At 40.3% G+C, this 21,251-nt stretch overlaps 1 long non-coding RNA gene and 1 other non-coding gene across 2 annotated transcripts; one reads left to right on the top strand and one right to left on the bottom strand.

Annotated features, from left to right (window-relative positions):
- Positions 1-268: 268 nt before the first annotated feature.
- Positions 269-2,839, bottom strand: LOC123747584 (Succinate dehydrogenase assembly factor 3). The gene is made up of 4 exons (XR_011224180.1): positions 2,353-2,839; positions 1,646-1,764; positions 539-625; positions 269-408 (listed from the first exon to the last, which is right to left on the bottom strand). It is a non-coding gene; the product is annotated as a Succinate dehydrogenase assembly factor 3 (transcript).
- A 147-nt stretch (positions 2,840-2,986) lies between these two features.
- LOC138356076 (uncharacterized) lies at positions 2,987-17,155 on the top strand. The gene is made up of 5 exons (XR_011224179.1): positions 2,987-3,283; positions 6,284-6,446; positions 7,942-8,105; positions 9,351-9,449; positions 17,057-17,155. It is a non-coding gene; the product is annotated as an uncharacterized lncRNA (long non-coding RNA).
- Positions 17,156-21,251: the final 4,096 nt, after the last annotated feature.

The following is a 21,251-nucleotide window of genomic DNA, read 5'->3' on the forward strand; positions in this document are numbered from 1 at the left end:
AATATAAATAGCAGAATTTGGCTTTTGTTTTATTAGCAAGTGAAGACAGTTATTAATTTATCAATCCACACTTTTTGTATACACATAAGAGCTAAACAAATTAACATTATTTCTAACTTCCTAAATAAAACTGCAATCATTTATCTATTTTATTTTCAGTATCAAGAGTCTCTGGGTCTCTTGCTGCCTCATGTAACTCAAACAACTGATAAATCTGAACATCACTAAATTTAGCTAAATCTCCTTCATTTAATGGTGCGCCAATAACTTTTGCAGTGTGAGTGCCGCGTATTCCTAATTGCTTAGCTATAGTGACTGCATAGTTTGTCCACTCTGACATGAATATCTGAGCTTGTTCTGGAGTTGCTTCTTTGTGTCGTCGAAATTCATCACGAGCATACTGGTCACCTACAGAGCATCATAAAATCAATTTAATTACTGTGCTTTCTATCATTTACATACTCATAGTTTTCAAACTGAGCAGAATTTATAATCATTTCAACTTCATATTTCATGAACTTAATTTAAAAATTCTTACTCTTCACTCTTCCTCATCAAGTATATTTGTCATTAACACTTCAACTGCATGACAGAACCAGGGATATTCTTGGCAAGTATCTGCAAACTGCGCGACACAATCAGGGATGCTTTAAAGTACCGCGTAAGATTTAAAAGTCCATTGCATAAACGGAGCAACCATATGCTACCCAGGGGCGATTGTAATCAACCGCCATATTGAAAAAATCCAGGTAAGCTGAATTGGTGGAAAGCCCTTGTATCAAGTGACCATGGCAGACATATGACTCTCCACTCCCCAATGCCATCCTGTGGCTCACTTCACAGAACTGTTTACGGAAGAAGAAATTCAGACGAAATTGATGGAAACTGATGAGTAAGTGACCTTGATGATTCGGATACAGGTAAAAATTATACATATGGCTCAGAACGAAGTGATACAGACAGTAACGTTAACACATGTGTCCATCCCAAGGCCCAGGCCTACACCATCACTACTCCCAGCATGACCCACACTCCACACCAACATTCCCACCACGAGACAGGCCATGTGGATCTGTGCAACATGCTGTTGCTTTACGCCGTGAATATGCATTGGATTATTCATTTTCCAGATTAGTGACGGAATCTGATAGTAGTTTTAGGAGTGCTATGGCTAGTGGTAGCAGCAGTGTATTTGGTGTTACCAGGCATAGCTCTGCTAAGTCAATTGCTACACCTGAACAGCAGGTGTATTCTCACGTGAGAGATTGTACACACAAATCCTTACATTTGATGATACAGATGCAGGGGGTTACAAACATTACCCCATATACTAGTGAGGGAAATGGTGTATCTTATGACATATATACTTGTGATGAGCCACTCATGGAATATATTGTTCAGGAAACAAACATTCTCACTGTGGCACAAAATTCTACAAATAAGTGATCTGGAGTTAATGATGTTGAGCTTAAGTTTCTGTAGCATAGTAAATATTATAGAGAACAAAATTACATTGAAACTGAGGAGGCTAACCCAAGATCATTTTCACTTTTGATTTTGATTTTTTTAAACAATCCATATATTATGATACCCTTTAATATAAAATATTAAATTTCTATAAAAATACATGGAAATCTTCTCATACCTAGAGCCCTCAATTCCAAAGGCAGACCACGATGTAGCTTAAGGACAGTTTTATACAAGACTCGTACACGCTGCAGATGAGTGAAATTCTGAACTGCTCTTCCCCTTACCATTTCTGCCCTGAAAATGCATAATTACACATATATAGTATATTGATTATAATGTACAGTATTATGTATTACATATGTGATTTTGAGATATATACAAGAGTTGTTACATTCTTGTACAGCCACTAGTACGCGTAGCGTTTCGGGCAGGTCCCTGGAATACGATCCCCTGCCGCGAAGAATCGTTTTTTCATCCAAGTACACATTTTACTGTTGCGTTAAACAGAGGCTACAGTTAAGGAAATGCGCCCAGTAAATCCTCCCCGGCCAGGATACGAACCCATGACATAGCGCTCGCGGAACGCCAGGCGAGTGTCTTACCACTACACCACGGAGACTAGTCCTTAAAAAATTAATTAAATTAGTTAATTAATAAAAATAATTAATTAATAAAAATAAAATAATTAATTAAAAAAGATTAAATTAGTCCTTAGAAAAATCATTAATGTACGAGTTAATCTCAATACCTAACGGTAAAATTAGGAAGTAATTTTGTTTCCAGGTGATCTTTAGATGCAAAACTATCACTTCAAACAACTTCATATCTGAGATAGCAAAATTAAAGGCAATTGCAAAATATTGTTCACTATATAAACCTTACCTTATGTATATCAGCAACAGAACCTTTGGTGCTTGGAAAACAACGTCGCTAATGACACCGCGAATCACCAGCTCAAGTTACCACTCAATGCCTGCAATTCGTCTCACAACAGCACCACGAAATCTCACAGCCGACTGTGTAAACAAAGCTACAGAAACGATGGCAGTAATCCGGATCGTGCACAGGAACGCTCAGCTAGCCTCTGTCATCCTGTTCGGGGACTGGTCAAGTCGTATACTGCAATTTCGGATACCGGGCTAGAAATAACTTCGTTCACTGAGAAGTTTGTACATACAAACCATTCCGTTCGTATATGCGCTGGTTTGTGTTCGCTGTTGTTCTCGTCTGAATAAATACATGGCACTTGTTCATATAATTAGCGCTTCCATTATTTTGAATTATTTATCCATTATTAGAATAACAAGGTGCAAACCATATCCCCTTACAGTTGAAATCTATTTATTTATATACAAGAAGGTACATTGGGTTGCGAGAGTACATAACATTTATTAAGAGGTACATTGTAGCAAGATTAACATGGGCGACCCTTTTGGAAACGCATAGAAATGCAACACTTGGGTTGACCCGATTGACAGACTGGTTATATTCCAACAGGGTCTGAGACATTTACACTGGCGGGCGGCGTTCTTGCCAACAATATGGCTGTTAAGTGGAAAATTGTAACTGTTAAGAGCATTCTATTGTGGTTTTAATATTGAACAATTATACATATACGAAACAGACAAATCTGGTATCCGAAATAGTAAAAATATTAGTGTGCGATGTGATCAATGTAAGGGGGATATTGGGTGTGCCTCGTATCCCCTACAACAACAAGAAGTTCGAGAGCGATGAGGCCGCCACCTATTAGCTTCAGGATGTCGTCGAATCTAAATCAACAATATACTACCGCCGCTACTTTCTCGGAAACGTAAGTACCTGCCGCTTTACTTCTCTCACCCTGCCTAGCCTGGCCTGGCCTGGCCTAGCCTAGCCAGACCTGACCAGACCTGACCAGACCTGACCAGACCTGATCAGACCTGACCTGGCCTTACCTTACCTTACCTTACTTCTTTATGTATGTACCTTTGCCTAAATAAAAATTATTATTATTATTATTATTATTATTATTACCTAGCCTAGTCTGACCTGGCCTAGTCTGACCTGACCTGGCCTAGCCTTACCCAACACTAATCACCACACGTGACAGCCCAAACGAATCGCAAATAAGTACACATAACAAGTCATATGCCCGGACACTCTTTCACCTTGGGGACTGAGTGGTAACTATTGTATAGAAGAGCCGGCTCCCTGAGAGTGGTAAGAGGGCGTGATAAGAGGCTAACGTGTGGTCTTGAAGGAAGTCGATAAAGCAGACAATTTTCAAAAGGAAGGGCAGCATAACGAGCAGACAGGAATGGACAGACAGTCGGTTATCCCATAATGTGTAATACGCCCCGCACAGCATGGGTGGAGTGGGGGGGGGGGGTTGTAGCAGGGCACAGTATGGTGATGGTGCGGGTGAAGTACACACCCACTGAATTCCTGCCATCAATAATTGTTTTCATAACCATTAGAACAATGGCATCCCTCCAGCCACCATCCTTCCACTGACCCCCTCCTCTGGTCCTCCACCTCAGACAATAACCCCCCCACACCCCCTCTCCCTTCCAGACATCAGCATGTCAAAATCAGTACCATAGTGTGTTTAAACTATTTAAACTAAGTCATTGTGTATCTCAAGGTATCTTAATTCATTTGAAAGTGTACATGTGCATTCGTTCATATACTCGCCTAATTGTGCTTGCTGGGGTTGAGCTCTGGCTCTTTAGTTCCACCTCTCAACCGTCAATCAACAGGTGTACAGGTTTCTGAGCCTATTGGGCTCTATCATATCTACACTTGAACCTGTGTATGGAGTCAGCCTCCACCACATCACTTACTAATGCATTCCATTAGATATAATCATATATGATTACACATAATCATAATCATTCCATACACATAATCATATATGTGTACGTCAACGTATACATACATGCGTATATATACCTCATATTAAAATACTGATAAACGAATGACCATGAACAAATTAATTTATAATTGTAGCATTATATATAATTTTAATAGACTAATTACGTGTTTATACATTTGAATGGTCCAGACAGGTGGCCAGCCTTGGACATATACACTTCTGGTAGGCACAATGACCTCATGTTAGACCCTTGATAGATTATGTGAGAGAGAGAGAGAGAGAGCTGGGGCAGGGAGGTGCGTGCCCCAGGGAGATAATCCATGCCCATGCCCCGCCTCGAGGTCAGTTCTCGAGTCACACCAAGAATAACAATCGAGCAAGTTGTCCTGACCAGGATGTGGCATATTAGGGAGGGTTGAGGAATAGGAAGCCTGTCTGATAGGGCTCTTGGCAAGCAGCTCTCCCTCAGTCTACCTATCTATATGGAAGAAATGTATCTAGGCCCTCCTCCCCCCTGCCTATTCTCTCTCCCCCACCTTTCTTCCTTCATTTCCTCCCTCCTTCCCTCCCCCTCACTGGTGAGAGAGTAGGAGTGTGAGAGTAGTTAGAGAACTCGTAGTTCTCACGCTCGTGAAATTGTCTGCGACCCTGGAGAAGTAGAGCGGAGGGGGGGTGAAAGTAGGTGACGATGGAGGAGTAGAGGGGAGCATTATATGCAGTGAACGTTGGTGTCTATGGAAGAGTACATCATAGAGGAGGGTGAAAGGAAGGTGACGATGGAGGAGGAGAAGGGAGGGGGTGTGAAGGTAGGTGATGATGGAGGAGTAGAGGGGAGGAGGGGGGCAAAGGTAGGTGTCTATGGAAGAGTACATCATAGAGGGGGGTGAAGGTAGGTGGCGATGGAGTAGAGCAAAAGGGGTGGGGGTTGAAAGTAATCCTGAGTTTAATTTTTTAGTTATATATAGTGACACCTCGGCTTACGAATGAATATTTATGAACTTTTCGGGTTACGAGCCTAATTTCTTCGAAAAATTTGAATCGGGTTACAAACTTTGCCTCGGGAAAGGAGTTTGTTGATATACGTATGGGCTGACCTAGCGCGTGGTGGCATGGTGATCGCGCCTCAGTTTACCAGTGTCTCCTGCCTAGTAAGTATCGCGCCTGAATTTTTTGTAAAGCATTACATTTGTTTTGGGATTTTTGGCTATTTGAACATAAAATTTGTTATGATATATCTTGCCATGAGTCCCAAGAAAGCCAGTGGTAAGGTTCAAGCCAAGAAAACACATGTGAGAATGACCATAGAGGAAAAACAAGAGAGCATTCATAAACATCAAAATGGTGCACAGGTTGTTGAGCTAGCTAGACAGTACAACAAATCTATGTCAACAATATGCACTGTACTTGCTAAGAAAAAGGACATTATGAGCATTAAAGTGGCAAAAGGCATATCAACAATCCCGAAACAAAGAACACAAACACTTGAGGATGTTAAAAAGTTTTTATTAATTTGGATACACAACAAGGAGTTAGCAGGTGATAGCATTTCAGAGGCCATCATTTGTGAGAAACCAAGGCATTTGCATGAAGACCTTTTAAAGAAAACCCCTGGAACGAGGGGGGGGGGGAAAGATGAAGCAAGTTTGAAAATGTGAAAAGTTTGTGTGAAATAGAGCCTCCTGGAAAACTTTTGCTGTGGTCATTACCTGGTGGAATGCACCCAGGATGGAGTATTAGGGCTATACATCTTTTAAATCATAAAAGTAATAAACATTTCCCATCAACCTTACAAACAATATTAACCTATTTTCATGTATTTCCCCCATGTGCATTTTAACAAAGTTGCTAAATTGCCTTTATCATTCTGTAAAATTTCAATTACAGTACTGTATGTATAATTTTGTTAGTATAAATGAACTGAATATTCTGAAATTGCTATTAATTTTACAATTTCAGATTCAAAGGTGGTCTGGACACCCAATTTGGTCAGACAGGTGAAGAGAGCATTTAGGATAGTTCGAAGAGATGAAGATGGTCGCAATTGTGTTCGAAGAGGCAAATGTCCCCCTTTGCTCCTGACATTATGTTCAACCATTGACCTCTGCACACCTAACACAAGGTAGGTTGAAAACTCCTCCTTCATGTCATTGGTACATTAGCCAGAAACTCAGGGCTCATGTAGGAATATCCCTAAAAAAAAAAAAAGTGGCCCCAACAATGCATCCTCCAAGTCTGGAGGATGAGCAGGAGCATTGTCGAGAAGCAGGACCTTGAGTGTCAAACTTTTCTCTTGCAGATATTTTTTGATGGCAGGGCAAACCACTCCACATCACAGTTTTTCTGCACGTTATATATTTTTTAAAACTCTTGGATTTTCGGAATGATACACGAGCAAGGGTTTAATTTTCAAATCGCCACACAGCACAAGAGTTAGCCTATCCTGACACAAGTTAGCCCAAGTTAGCTTGTGTCCGGGCAGTGACGTCTCCTCTTGGGTAATGTATGTCCTCTTCGGCAATTTTTTCCAGAATAGCTATGTCTCCTCACAATTAAACACTTGTTGTGGAATGTATACATATATACAGCACAGTGTATCTACAAAATTTTAATTTTTTACTTATATATAGTGTCACCTCGGCTTACGAATGAATATTTATGAACTTTTCGGGTTACGAGCCTAATTTCTTCAAAAATTTGAATCCGGTTACAAACTTTGCCTCGGGAAATGAGTTTGTTGATATGCGTATGGGCTGACCTAGCGCGTGGTGGCATGGTGATCGCACCTCAGTTTACCAGTGTCTCCTGCCTAGTAACTATCGCGCCTGAATTCTTTATAAAGCATTACATTTGTTTTGGGATTTTTGGCTATTTGAACATAAAATTTGTTATTATATATCTTGCCATGAGTCCCAAGAAAGCCAGTGGTAAGGTTCAAGCCAAGAAAACACATGTGAGAATGACCATAGAGGAAAAACAAGAGAGCATTCATAAACGTCAAAACGGTGCACAGGTTGTTGAGCTAGCTAGGCAGTACAACAAATCTATGTCAACAATATGCACTATACTCGCTAAGAAAAAGGACATTATGAGCGTTAAAGTGGCAAAAGGCATATCAACAATCCCGAAACAAAGAACACAAACACTTGAGGATGTTGAAAAGTTTTTATTAATTTGGATACACAACAAAGAGTTAGCAGGTGATAGCATTTCAGAGGCCATCATTTGTGAGAAATCAAGGCATTTGCATGAAGACCTTTTAAAGAAACCCCCTGGAACGAGGGGGAAAAAGATGAATCAAGTTTGAAAATGTGAAAAGTTTGTGTGACAATAGAGCCTCGTGGAAAACTTTTGCTGTGGTCATTACCTGGTGGAATGCACCCAGGATGGAGTATCAGGGCTATACATCTTTTAAATCATAAAAGTAATAAACATTTCCCATCAACCTTACAAACCATATTAACCTATTTTCATGTATTTCCCCCATGTGCATTTTAACAAAGTTACTAAATTGCCTTTATCATTCTGTAAAATTTCAATTACAGTATACTGTATATAATTTTGTTAGTATAAATGGACTGAATATTCTGAAATCACTATTAATTTTACAATTTCAGATTCAAAGGTGGTCTGGACACCCAATTTGGTCAGACAGGTGAAGAGAGCATTTAGGATAGTTCGAAGAGATGAAGATGGTCACAATTGTGTTTGAAGAGGCAAACGCCCCCCTTTGCTCCTGACATTATGTTCAGCCTATTGACCCCTGCACACCTAACACAAGGTAGGTTGAAAACTCCTCCTTCATGTCATTGGTTCATTAGCCAGAAACTTAGGGCCCATGCAGGAATATCCCTAAAAAAAAAAAGTGGCCCCAACAATGCATCCTCCAAGTCTGGAGGATGAGCAGGAGCATTGTCGAGAAGCAGGCCCTTTAGTGTCAAACTTTTCTCTTGCAGATATTTTTTGATGGCAGGGCAAACCACTCTACATCACAGTTTATCTGCACGTTATATATTTTTTAAAACTCTTGGATTTTTGGAATGATACACGAGCAAGGGTTTAATTTTCAAATCGCCACACAGCACAAGAGTTAGCCTATCCTGACACAAGTTAGCCCAAGTTAGCTTGTGTCCGGGCAGTGACGTCTCCTCTTGGGTAATGTATGTCCTCTTCGGCAATTTTTTCCAGAATAGCCATGTCTCCTCACAATTAAACACTTGTTGTGGAATATATCCATCAATACAGTATCTACAAAATCTTTAAAATCACGAACAAATCTTTCAGCCCCTACTTTGTCTGAGCTGGCACCCTCACCATGCCTCACAACACTATGAATACCACGTCTTTTTTCAAAATTTCTCAAACCATCCCCTACTCACCTTAAACTCTTTCGTATCTGCAAAACTCGTTCTAGGGGTTTTCTTTATAAGATCTTGCATGAAGATTTCATTGTTGACCAAACCACACACTGGAAATTGAATAGACGACGACATTTCGATCCGTCCTGGACCATTATAAAGTCGATTGTGATGAGATGAGGGAAGCAAGAGCATTAAGTAGGCAAGAGAGAGAGGTGAGGAGATGGCAAGTATGTACGTATGTACATGAATAAAACATGTACATACTTATACATAACGTGTGTAAATAGTGTAATAAACACAATAACAGTATTTTGGGAGGAGGAATGTTGGCGAGTAATGTGTTGGAGGAGGGAGGGAGGACTGGCAGGGTGTGGCAGCTCACTCATGTTTTTTGGGCTCACCATACCAACATAGTGGATCGTTATGGTGAATACATACGTATATGGGTATATACAATGTGTGTATATAGTGTAATAACAGCAAAAACACTGTTTGATTGTAGAATATGTCGCATATATGAGGCCCATAATTTTGAGCATAGCGATGTTCTATACTTTGAATTATATAAATTCCACAAATTACACACTTTTAAATAATATTACAGCAAAAAAAAGGAAGAAATGAATGAGAAACTTCAAAATAATTGCGCAACATTTTATTCGCAGCAACTGCCGTCGCACGGGGTGGCGGGGCCGACAGACCCCCATCGCTCCAACGCTCAGCGCCCATAATTTGCTCAACTTCCCAGCTCCATCGCAGCTAAAGTAAGTCACATACAATATTTTTTGTTTAGTTTCCCCGTGATCAGACTCTGCATTTTAACAATATAAGAAGAGAAAAAAAAAATTTGGAAAGAATTTATTTCTTGTGCACCAGGGTGTTATTTGGAGACAGAGCAGTTCAGTGGTTAACTACTAAATTTTTTTTTCTCCCACACACGCACCCCCCTAGGAAGCAGCCTGTAACAGCTAACTCCCAGATACCTATTTACTGTTAGGTAACAGGGGTCATCCCCTTTTGTACAAAGAATCTGCTAAAGCTTTTAGGGCTAATCTTTGACACTCGTTTGTCTTTGTCGCCCCATATTTTTTACGTCCGAGTTGAATGCTCTAAGGCCCTTAACTAACTTTAGGTCATGTCCCATACTTCTTGGGGAGCTAATCGACACTGCTCCTCTCTTTACATTCCTCTCTCGTTCTGTCTAAACTCGATTATGGCCCTGTTTACTCGTCTGCTTCTCCTTCTACCCTCCACCATCTGGACACACTGCATCATACTGGGTTACGGCTCAGCTCTGGTACCTTTCCTTCGACACCTACCCTAAGCCTGTATGTTGAAACTGGCGTCCTGTTTCTACAGGATCGCCATGATCGCTACTGTCTTCTCCACCTTGCACGGTCCTTACAGCACCCTCACTCTTGCTTATGTCATGCCTTGACCTTTACCCATCCTGTGGTTCCTTTTCCCCTTCACCACCTATCTCTTTCTGTACAGTTGTCTCTTACAAAATGCTCTTTCAGTTTGTGTTACCAATATTTCCCCTCGTGTCATTCCGTCTTTGCCCCTATGGAGGGGTCCCCGTTCCTAAATTCTGTAAGCCTTGACCCACATGACTAAAACTTTTACCCCTCCTACAGTTCTAAATCACCTTTTCCTTGAACACTTTTCTTCACACTTCCACTCTATTTCCGTCTTCACCAATGGGTCTTAAGTCTGCAGACGGTGTAGGCTACTCTGTTGTTTTTCCTGACTGCACCTTTGTGTCTCCTGCCTCCGGAGACTAGCATCTTCATGGCAGAACTTTATGCTATTCTCTATGCTCTTCATCAACTCTTTTCTCGCTGTCAATCCTCCTCTGTGTTTGTAGTTGACACTTGCAGTGCCCTCATGGCTCTAGAATCCTTTAATCCAGTCCATCCTTTGATAGTTGAAATTCAACATTGGCTGTTTCTTATCTCCAGTAGATTTAAGACAGTGGAATTTCGCTGGATTCCCACCCATATTGGTGTGTTCTTAAATGAGCATGCGGACACTGCCGCTAAGGAAGCTATCCGCACCTGTCCCATCTCCCGTAAAGGTATTCCTTATTATGACTTTTACCCAGTTATTCATTTCCCCATTCTTGCCCGTTGTCAGGGTTGTTGGTCTTCTGTTACTGGTAACAAATTGCGCGCTCTTAAGAGTAGTGTGTTCCCGTGGCCTTCCTCCTACCACCGTAACCGGTGGTGGGAAACGGCTCTGGCGAGGTTGTATATTGGTCATACACGTTTAACTCACGGGCACTTAATGGAGCGCTGCCCTGCTTCTTATTGTCCAAACCGTTGTCTCTACATGTCCTGACTTCCAGGACTTACGTGTCTTGCTTCCCGACCATCCCTCACTGTCAATTGTCCCTCGATAAAATTCTTGGTAAATTCAATACCTTTGATATTGTTCGCCGTATGCGTTTTTGTTCTTGTATTGGTGACGTTAGTGATATTTAGCGCACTATGATTATCCCACACATTTGATGGTTTGATAATTACTGTACTGTACAGTACTTTGGTTTGGAATGTATCAAATAAAGTTGTTTCATGTATTCAAATGTGTGAGAAAATCCACTGGGGTTGTGAGATGAAGCGAACCTGTAACAAAGGCATTGCCAGTTGCATACTCTACCACCACTGATGGTAAAAGTCTTACAACTGGATATCTTGTGTGACGGGTTATGGTATCACAGCTATACTGAACCAAGATGGTATGGCTCTCCCTCACATAAATAAAAGAAATGCTGCTATTGGCCTTGCAGTGTGTAAGTTGCAGGTGGAAACAAATGAAAATTATCAAATAAATAATTAAACAATTTACTGAAATAGTAATGAACAAAAATAACACATGACAATACTTGACTATCATGTAATGCAAAGGTGAACAAGTTAGTATGACCTTAAATGCAAAAAATAAACTACAGTATAAGCAATGAATAAAAGTATGAAGATATACTGGTGTTCTGAAGGCAGCTACCATATCACCATGGCATCAGTCACACGACGTTGGCTGGAAGCGGACGACGGGTTAGAGACACGAAGGTGATCCTAGAGCACTAAGGGAGAGATTGCCTCTCCAGGGAGGCAGCGCTCTTTATATAGTCCGGTGGTGATGACTCATCCAGTGTCAACACGAGGTGGACATCTGGTCAACTAGCAAACTGCTTGTTGTGGCTGGCGGTGCCTTTGTGTTGAGTTGTACCACTGTCAGTTGAAGGCGGCTAACTGCTTGTTTGTGGGGACAAACTGCCAGTTAGCAGTGGCGCCCGGCTTGCCTCCGAGTCGTACCAGGCCGTGCCAGGCCCTGGGGGGTATGGAGAGGTGGCAGGACTGATGACTCTTCTGGGCTGGTGTAGATGTATACTTCCAGTGCAGAGGCATTGAAGGTGAAGGGAAAAGGCAGTTCCACTGCTATGCAGGGGATTCACGTGACACTTGTGAAGCCACAGAAAGTCTGGAGGCCCTACTGAAGCCAGTCCAAGTATTAAATAAAACCCCTGAAGTACGCCGGTGAAGGGTAAAGTGAAGGGTGAAGCAAGACCGTATGCCCCAACTTCAGGCACACACAGAAAATCACGTTTTGGTCCCGCCTCTCAACTGTGTATTTGAAGTTGGGGCGTATGGTGTTGAACTGCTTCAGCCTTCACCTGAGTGCTTGTAGGTCTTACGTAAGACGTTGACTCAAGGAGTGGCCTCAAAACTTGCTGTGATTTATGGGGAAATCCGGTTGTAAGACTTTTACAAAGTCAGTACTCAGTAATATACAGTACTGTGGTAGAGTATGCAGCTGCCAGTGCCTTGGGCAAGGGTTTACGTCGCCTCACAGCTCCAGTGGATTTTCTGCTTGGTGTATATCAGGTTGTGATTTTGTGTGTGTACCGTATTGTTATGATCGCCGTCTGATAAGTCCTTTCTGGCCTCAAGAGTCATTGTTACCCACCTAGAAAGATTGCAGATGGCCAAAGCAGTTAAGTTAAGAAGGGACAAGTCTTAAACAGAATTTTGCATAATATTTGACTGTAAAGGGGTAAATTGAGGTAGATTGAAAAACAAAATGGTGAACTGGGCAGGCGGTACTCACAATTAGGCGAGTACACTCGGGAGCTTTTAAAGTGCAACCAAACATGCTTTAGGCTTTCACAACAAGAGGTGAGTGGTGGTGGCTCAGGTGCTCAGCCAATCAGAGCACCTAAGGAGGGAGGGCAGGAGTGAGAGGGGGGTGGTATGTGGAAGTTTGGTGACAGTTGTGTGTAGTTTGTTCATCTTCATTGTAAGTTTCATGGCTTGGTGTGCATTTTGCTAGTAAATTTAATTAGGGAAAAATTCAGGTGTTTGATTTTTTAAATCAACTTTTTAAATGTTGAGTTGTTAAAGCCTCAAAGTGCATGGAGTTGGTTTGGGAGTATGGCATCCTCATGCTGTTGCGTGCTCGCGTGAGGTAGCAAAGGTGATGTAAAGTTGTGGGGTGTACATGCTTGGGACGTCCTCTCTCGGGATGGCTGGTGTTAGACCTGCGTGTTTGTCGGTTGTTGAAAAGCCGTCATCCTTTGCTGTTGTGGTATTGATTTTACATTGTTCATCTTGTAATTAATACTGCAGTGCGATATCTAGGGCTACCATTTGTAGGTTTAAAATGTCTAATACAAACAGTTGTCCAATGAGTTTTAATAGGAAATATCATCCACCAAGCACCATTGTACAATTATATTAATTGATAGTATATGGATTGTGCAGAACTGCTTAGAATGATCTTTAACACTTGGCTATATTGGTCATGTCAAATACCTGCACGGTGAATGCTCAAAGACCCTTTCTTTATTCAGTGTTGTCACATACCTCATGGGGGTATGGATAGGCAAACACTCATTCGGTTAAACTTGCCTTGTAGTACTTTCAGAGCTGAGTAATTTGGAATCTGGTTAGCACTTTCCAAATAAATTGACCTTTAAAGTGAATTCCTATTTAGGTTTAAAACATTATACCGAATGAGAAACTCGAATTATATAGCCGAACACCAGAAATGTTGTTATTCAATTTGGTTGCCTAAAGCACATTCAAGGACTACACATTACATGGCATTCCAGGATTCCTCTATACCTTGCCTTATGCTGTAAACATTGCCACAACCCTGTGTTTTATTGATTTAAATGGCCACAGGGAGGCATACAACACTGCAGATTATGATGTCATTAGTTATCCACTGTGCTGACAAGTGGGCTGACTGATGTTCGTTGACACCTGTATCGTGCTTCAATTTAATCGCCAGGAGATCACCCTCTCACTAGACTCATCTGTAGGAAGTACAGTATAGTATCTCAAATTACCTTGGATCATAAATAGCATAAGACTTGGGGGTAGGAGAGGGTTGCAGTGTTTGTCATGGCTCTCAGTTGTTCCTGGTATTAGGCAATTTAGTTCTGGAATTATTTTTGTTGGCCAATGTTAAACTTTTTCGAAAGTAGATGTTTTTCTGAAAGGGAGGGGGGGGGGAACCTCTATGCTTGGATACAGTTATCTAAGTGAATACTTCGATTTATACAGTAGAATAACTACCTTCTTTTCCTTAGTCAAAAAGGTTGCTTGTTTATTTCTAGGGACTTGTATTTTCTTTTATTTTTAACTGCAGCAACTTTCAGTGAATGATAGATTCTTACTGAAAGGACCTTTACTTCATTGTTGTTGCTTTATGGTCATCTCATTGTGTACAGGGATTCCGCGAAGCTTTTGGGGTTAGTCTTTGACACTCGTTTGTCTTGGTCAGCCCATATCTCTTGCCTCCGAGTTGAATGCTCTAAGGCCCTTAACCTCCTTAAGGTTTTGTCCCATACTTCTTGGGGAGTGGATAGGCGCACGCTCCTCTATTTGCACTCCTCTCTCGCCCTGTCTAAACTCGATTATGGTTGCCCTGCATACTCTTCTGCTTCTCCTGCTACTCTTCGCCGTCTTGATGCTTTGCACCATACTGGGTTGCGTCTCGGCTCTGGTGGCTTTCGTTCGACTCCCGCCCTTAGTTTGTATGTTGACACTGGCTTTCTCTCTCTTCAGGACTGCCGTGATCGCTACAGTCTTCGCTATCTTGCGCGGTCCTTCCAACATCCTTCCTCTCGCCTCTGTCGTGCATTGACTTTTCCTCCTCCTGTGGTTCCTGTTCCTCTTCATTGTCTCCCACTTTCTGTCCAGTTATCTCGCTTACAGGATTCTCTTTCTGTTCATATTTCTAATGTTTGTCCTCGTATTGTTCCTTCATTACCTCCGTGGAGAGTCCCCATTCCCAAGTTTTGTACATCCTTGACTTGTATTACTAAAGCCTTTACCCCTCCTACAATTCTGAAAAGCCTCTTCCATGAGCACTTTTCTTCGCACTCCCACTCTATTTCCATCTTCCCTGATGGGTCTAAGTCTGCGGATGGTGTGGGCTACTCTGTTGTTTTTCCTGACCGTACTTACATGTGTCGCCTCCCTTCGGAGGCTAGCGTCTTTACGGCAGAACTTTATGCTATTCTCTATGTCTCTTGCTTTCTCATTCCTCCTTTGTGGTTGTAGTTGATTCTCGTAGTGCCCTCATGGCTCTAGGGTCCTTTAATCCTGTCCATCCGGTGGTCATTGAGATTCAACATTGGCTGTTTCTTATTTCTAGTAAATTTAAATCAGTGGAGTTTTGCTGGGTTCCCAGCCATATTGGTGTTTCAATGAGCGTGCGGATGCTGCCGCTAAGGAAGCTATCCGTTTTTGTCCCATCTCCCATAAAGGTATTCCTTATTCCGACTTTTATCCTGTTATTCATTCTTCCCCGTTGGCCCTCTGTGGTTGGTAACAAGCTGCGTACTCTCAAACTTAGTGTGTCCCCGTGGCCTTCCTCCTACCACCGTAACCGGCGGTGGGACACTGCTTTGGCACGGCTGAGGGTTGGTCATACCCGCTTAACCCACGGTCACTTAATGGAGCGCCGCCCTGCTCCTTATTGTCCCTTTTACAGTTGTGCATATCCTTGTTGAATGTCCTGACTTCCAGGACGAGCGTGTGTCTTGCTTTCCGACCGTCCCTCGTCCCTCGATAGAATTCTAGGTGAATCGGATACTTTTGATATCGTTCGCCTTATGCGTTTTTGTTCTCGTATTGGCATTCTTGGTGATATTTAGCGCCCTCTGATTATTTCGCACTTTGATGGTGCTACATGGCCTTCCCGGTTTGGTGCCTTCTTTTGGTAATTACCTTACCTTCATTGTTGTTTCATTTTAATGTGGTAGTTGTGATATGGATTGTTCTGGCTCACGTGCAAGGTCTTGGATTTTTTTGTGTTTTATATTAAGAAATTGCCAGTCTTGTTACTATTTGTAGAGTTAGAGATCTGCATTAGGGCCTCAATATTATATTCTTTATTTTTTTTATAACATTATCAGCAATTTTTGTGGTTGGTAATATTTAGATTAATGTCAGTGATGTATATGACAAGGGTTAAGACCCCTTGTGGTACGACAGCATTTTTCCCAGTCATTTCTTTAACAAATGAAAGGGTCCTCGTAACCATTCTTTTGTCCTTTCTACCATGTACCTGTTTGTTGCTTCTTGGTCTTTCATTTGGTACTTTGGCTATTAAAACAATGGCCTTTGGTAATGTTGCAATTACCATTTCTAAAAAAAATGAGCAGGTTCATTAGGCAGGGTTTGTTTTTAGCAAACAGTTTTACAAAAAAAAAAAAATTCCATTCCTTCAGGACCTTGCAGATGTTAGGTCAAACTAATTGACAGTAATCTGTTTTGCCTTTTCAAACAATGATGGTTTTAATCTAGGTAAAATATTTCAGAATATCTGAAGTTTGGCAGACAAATCATTTAAAGCTTTGATTAAATTTAAGTTACCAAAGACTTTGTGAAAACCATGTTGTATAGATGCTTCAGTGTCACTTTTCTAATGCTTTGTAAATTTAACAATGATCTTTAGTCAATTTAATTATAATTTGTACAAAGCTTAAGTGTTGCATAGCTTGAAATTTACTTTCAAATATGAAAACTAAAATATTGACTAAAGTTTCTTCCACTTTAATATTTCAGACTAATTTGCAATATTTGTTAGTTTATGTAAATTAAATAGGTAGTCCACTTTTACATCTTTTCAATGCATTTTGCATGCACCTATGTAACAAGTTACAAATAGGTGTAAATTTTACCAAGTTTATTTTCAAAGCAAAAAAATTTCAGATGTGTAAACATTGCATCAATAGTAGTAAACAATAATTTCCAGCATAATTTCAGGATAAGGTATATAAAGTAGTTTCATTAAAATTGTTTTATTAAATAAGTTTTACATATAGTATTTATAATACATATTTTTATTACTGTTTCAGGTTGTGAGACAGATGCTCCTAGATGAACAGAAGATCCAAAAGGCCAAGACAACTCCAGAGACAATCACCTGTAAAATAAAAATAAACATTAAACAGGGACACTACTTTTATTATCACCAATGCCTAATAATAAGCCCAAAAATCCTAACAGCCTATCTTTTAAGATAGGCTCAGCAAGGCCTATCCCTTACTCTGGTTTTATTGCAGAGCTTGTTCCCTGAATGGGTGCAGTACATCCACCACTTTAGTGCCATCAACACATTGTACATATGCTTTACTGAAAGCACTGTACAATGCATGCCAGGCACTAAAGTTTTAGATGCATCCACCCATTCAGCAAACAAGCCCTGTGAGAATTAACAATGTAACCATTGTTAAGGGTCCCTAAACCTATGCAAATCTAGTCCATCTATTAGATGGGTAGTAGAGCAAAGCTCTGAAAAAGCCAAGCCAGGGAAATCTGCAAGACTGCCTGGTCACCTTTTATGAAATGGGGTAGGATCAGTACAAACTGCATCATCCCTGTGGGTTGTAACAGTAGGACATGGTTACACACCTATAAATGGACTAGATAAGAGAATTAAGATTAGGTCATTGATATAGCTAAAACATCAAATTCAAACTCACCAACTTTTGTAGATTTCATTTTGCAAAGTAAAGGAGCCTCACTCCAAGCCAGTCCATGCATCATAATCACTTTCACCTGAAAAATATTTCAAATTAATTTCAAATTTAAAGCCAATCTTGCTTTACTTTTCAAATTAGCATTCAGTAGTTTACAAATTCAGATTGAAAAAATTTCTTTCAGGAATTTACCTTTCCTACATATTCTAGTACAGTAGCAGTAGTAAAGATCTAATTTAGCAATATAAATATATATGGCATCAATTTGCCAAGTTTCAGTAAATGTCATTTGAGAAACTATCCACAACTGCACTTCAATGGCAATTTACATTTATCTTTAGCCAATGCTATATTGTTTAAGTTATTACTATTTTTTTACTTTTATGCAAATGTATTCAGATTAACCTTTACTACAACTCGCCTGATTCTGTTTCTCCAACTGACAGAGGGACTTCTGGACTTTCCAAACCACATTCTGGAAAACTATATAAATTTAAAACCCAAGCTAAAAAGTAAACATTTAATATTTTTTTTTTACTTTCAAGGGAAAAAATACCATCACTTAGAACAAAACTTTTCCTGCCATTAACTTTATTTGACTCGTGATTACCCTTAAGTGTTATACATTTATAGATTAAAGCTTATTTAACAAACATTTAATGTTAACTAAACAAGATTTACATTTCATTAAAATTATTACTAAAACACCCTCAACTATGCTGTTTAAGATCTAATGCCCCACATTACAATTTTCAAAATTTCAATACATTCCTGAAAGGACTAAACTTGCAGATATGTACCCACTAGCTTAAGCCTAGACTTCCATACCCTAATATTTAAAAAGGTTTTTAGCAATTAACTTCTACCCTCTAATTCCAATGTACACAACACTACTTACTGTAGATCTGCAAGTATTTTCCTGCAGCTCTTTGTTGCCAGGACCTTCCACAACCTGTCATGTGAACAGTAAATATTACTAAAAAGTTATTTGCATAGCGATGTTATTTTGTTCATACCTGTACCACCAGTTTAACAGTTGCCTTTTAAATGGCACACTAAGTACTGTACCACTTACATTTTAGTGTGGGCTTCATCCACTATTCTGATAGCTGGAACATTTGTGCCAGCTGCTGGTTTGAAAGGGATGCATACCATGTGCCAATTCAGGAAGCTTTCCACGTTCCTCACTGCATGTCAGCTCAGGACCTCACTACCATGTTGGGAGGCAGTTGAAGACTAACCAATCAACATCCCAGGCTGGAGAGCAGTGCCAGCTCGGGGAGAATTTACCACCTGCAAAAAATTTAATACTCTTAACAATCTACACCATCTATCTCATCTTTACCTAGCCCCCAAACCTTACATTTGTCAGCATTAAACTGCATCTGGTAGTCTTAACCATTTCAAAACTATATAGGGCATCAGTATTTTTTATTTGCCAATTCTGCAACTATTGCAGTCTAAACCATAATCTTGCGAATAACCGAGGTCCAAGGAGAGCTTTTAGGCACTACTTACAACACTTCTCCCAACTTAACCCCATTTATACTAATTTCCTTTGGTATAGCTACGACCTAATCAACTTCAGTCAGCATTTCCCAATGATCCGAGCCCCTATCAATTTTGCGCCACTATCTAAATCTCTGCTGAAGTCAAGGTACAAAAAAATCACAAACCTTATCACCATTTCCTCAACTATGCAACCTAATCCATGAACATTTAGTAATAAAACTATGCGATTCATGTATCTAGTCATGTTTCTCAAAAAGAGTAGAGAAATGGCACTTGCAATGTTACATTCTAGTAACTTTCCTCACAATAGACTAAGCTAATTGGTCACTAACTTAAGCGTTAAAGTTAGTTCAAACTTTTCCTTTAAAACTTGCTATATTAGGAACTTTCCACGACCGGCCTTTACCCGACATAATTAAATAGGGTAAAAACGGTATATTAAATGCAGTAAAACTACGGTAAATATGATAAACTTGCATTCTTTAAGCATGGGCTGCAGAGTAAGTGAACTAAACTAAATGTTAAGCACCCTGGCAAACCACTTCGTTCTATTCAATTTCTTTATTTAACCACTTTGTCCGGCTAGAATTTTTAGATTAGATTAAAGGAACACCCTCCCTGGTAACGGCTGAACTAGTTAACCAAATACAAATATTTAGGTAAAATACTTTCATAAAACCCGTCTACTTCCCCCACCAGTAGACTTGTTCAGCTAAAGGCATAATGTAATGTTCCACTTTAGTAAATAAAGACTTAAAAAAACACTACCCCATCTGTGTAGTTACCGGTTACCTGACTTTTTTTTTTTTTTTTAAGATATATACAAGAGTTTTTACATTCTTGTACAGCCACTAGTACGCGCAGCGTTTCGGGCAAGTCCTTAATCCTATGGTCCCTGGAATACGATCCCCTGCCGCGAAGAATCGTTTTTTCATCCAAGTACACATTTTACTGTTGCGTTAAACAGAGGCTACAGTTAAGGAATTGCGCCCAGTAAATCCTCCCCGGCCAGGATACGAACCCATGACATAGCGCTCGCGGAACGCCAGGCGAGTGTCTTACCACTACACCACGGAAACTGTTAGTTTCCGTGGTGTTAGAGAAATTCTTTTTTAGTTAGTTAGAGTTAATTCTACCTCTAACTATTAATTCTAATAGTTAGAGAAATTCTACGCTTAAAATAACCCATCTATTCCCCATAATTGTTCGATATAACTTACCTCTCACCCGCTGGTCGAGTACACAGCAGTATATATCCTCCTCCATCACTCACCGCGTGGATACTATTTCACTCTGGCCGCAAATTGCCTCAAATCACCTACGTTGTCCGTAAACATATATAGAAGAGCAACTGACCGTAACAACCGTATAGCGATCATCACATAACGTGGGAACATTAGTAGTACTGCTGTCAAAACATAGATGGCGCCAGGACAAACGGTAATTCCTATGGACTCGCCTAGTTATGCGTAGGGAATTGAGCTTCAGCTGTTTGGTCCCGCCCCTCAGCTGTATTCACCTAGTTGTACTCACCTAATTTGTGCTTGCAGGGGTTGAGCTTTGGTTCTTTGGTCCCGACTCTCAACCGTCAATCAACAGGTGTACAGGTTCCTGAGCCTATTGGGCTCTATCACATCTACATTTGCTGTTCTTGAGGCTCCGACCCGCCACCTGGGATGATTCTGGATACAAATTTAGTTGTGTTAGCAAGAAAAAAATAGGCTTTAGTAATATTTTGTATCAATCTTCTATTAAATCGTAAGATCGCTGAAAAAAGGACACAATTAATTACTTATAGGAGAATATCCTAAAAATATTATGGCTCCATAGAAAACAGTCTTTCATAGAAAATGACAGATTTCTATGATAAACGCAAGTGTTTAAGCTGTGAACATTCCTAAATATTACATACTTTTTAGAATCAAAAGAATATTAATAGTACAATATTAATACAATATATTTAATAACGGTTCTTACAGAGGGAGAATCAGAAATAGTGAGAATCCGTTTCGGATACAAATATCCATGGAGATACGGAATGGAAACAACTGTAGATCAG

This window comes from Procambarus clarkii, chromosome 70 (assembly GCF_040958095.1).
Source record: "Procambarus clarkii isolate CNS0578487 chromosome 70, FALCON_Pclarkii_2.0, whole genome shotgun sequence".
Lineage (NCBI taxonomy): Eukaryota > Metazoa > Arthropoda > Malacostraca > Decapoda > Cambaridae > Procambarus > Procambarus clarkii.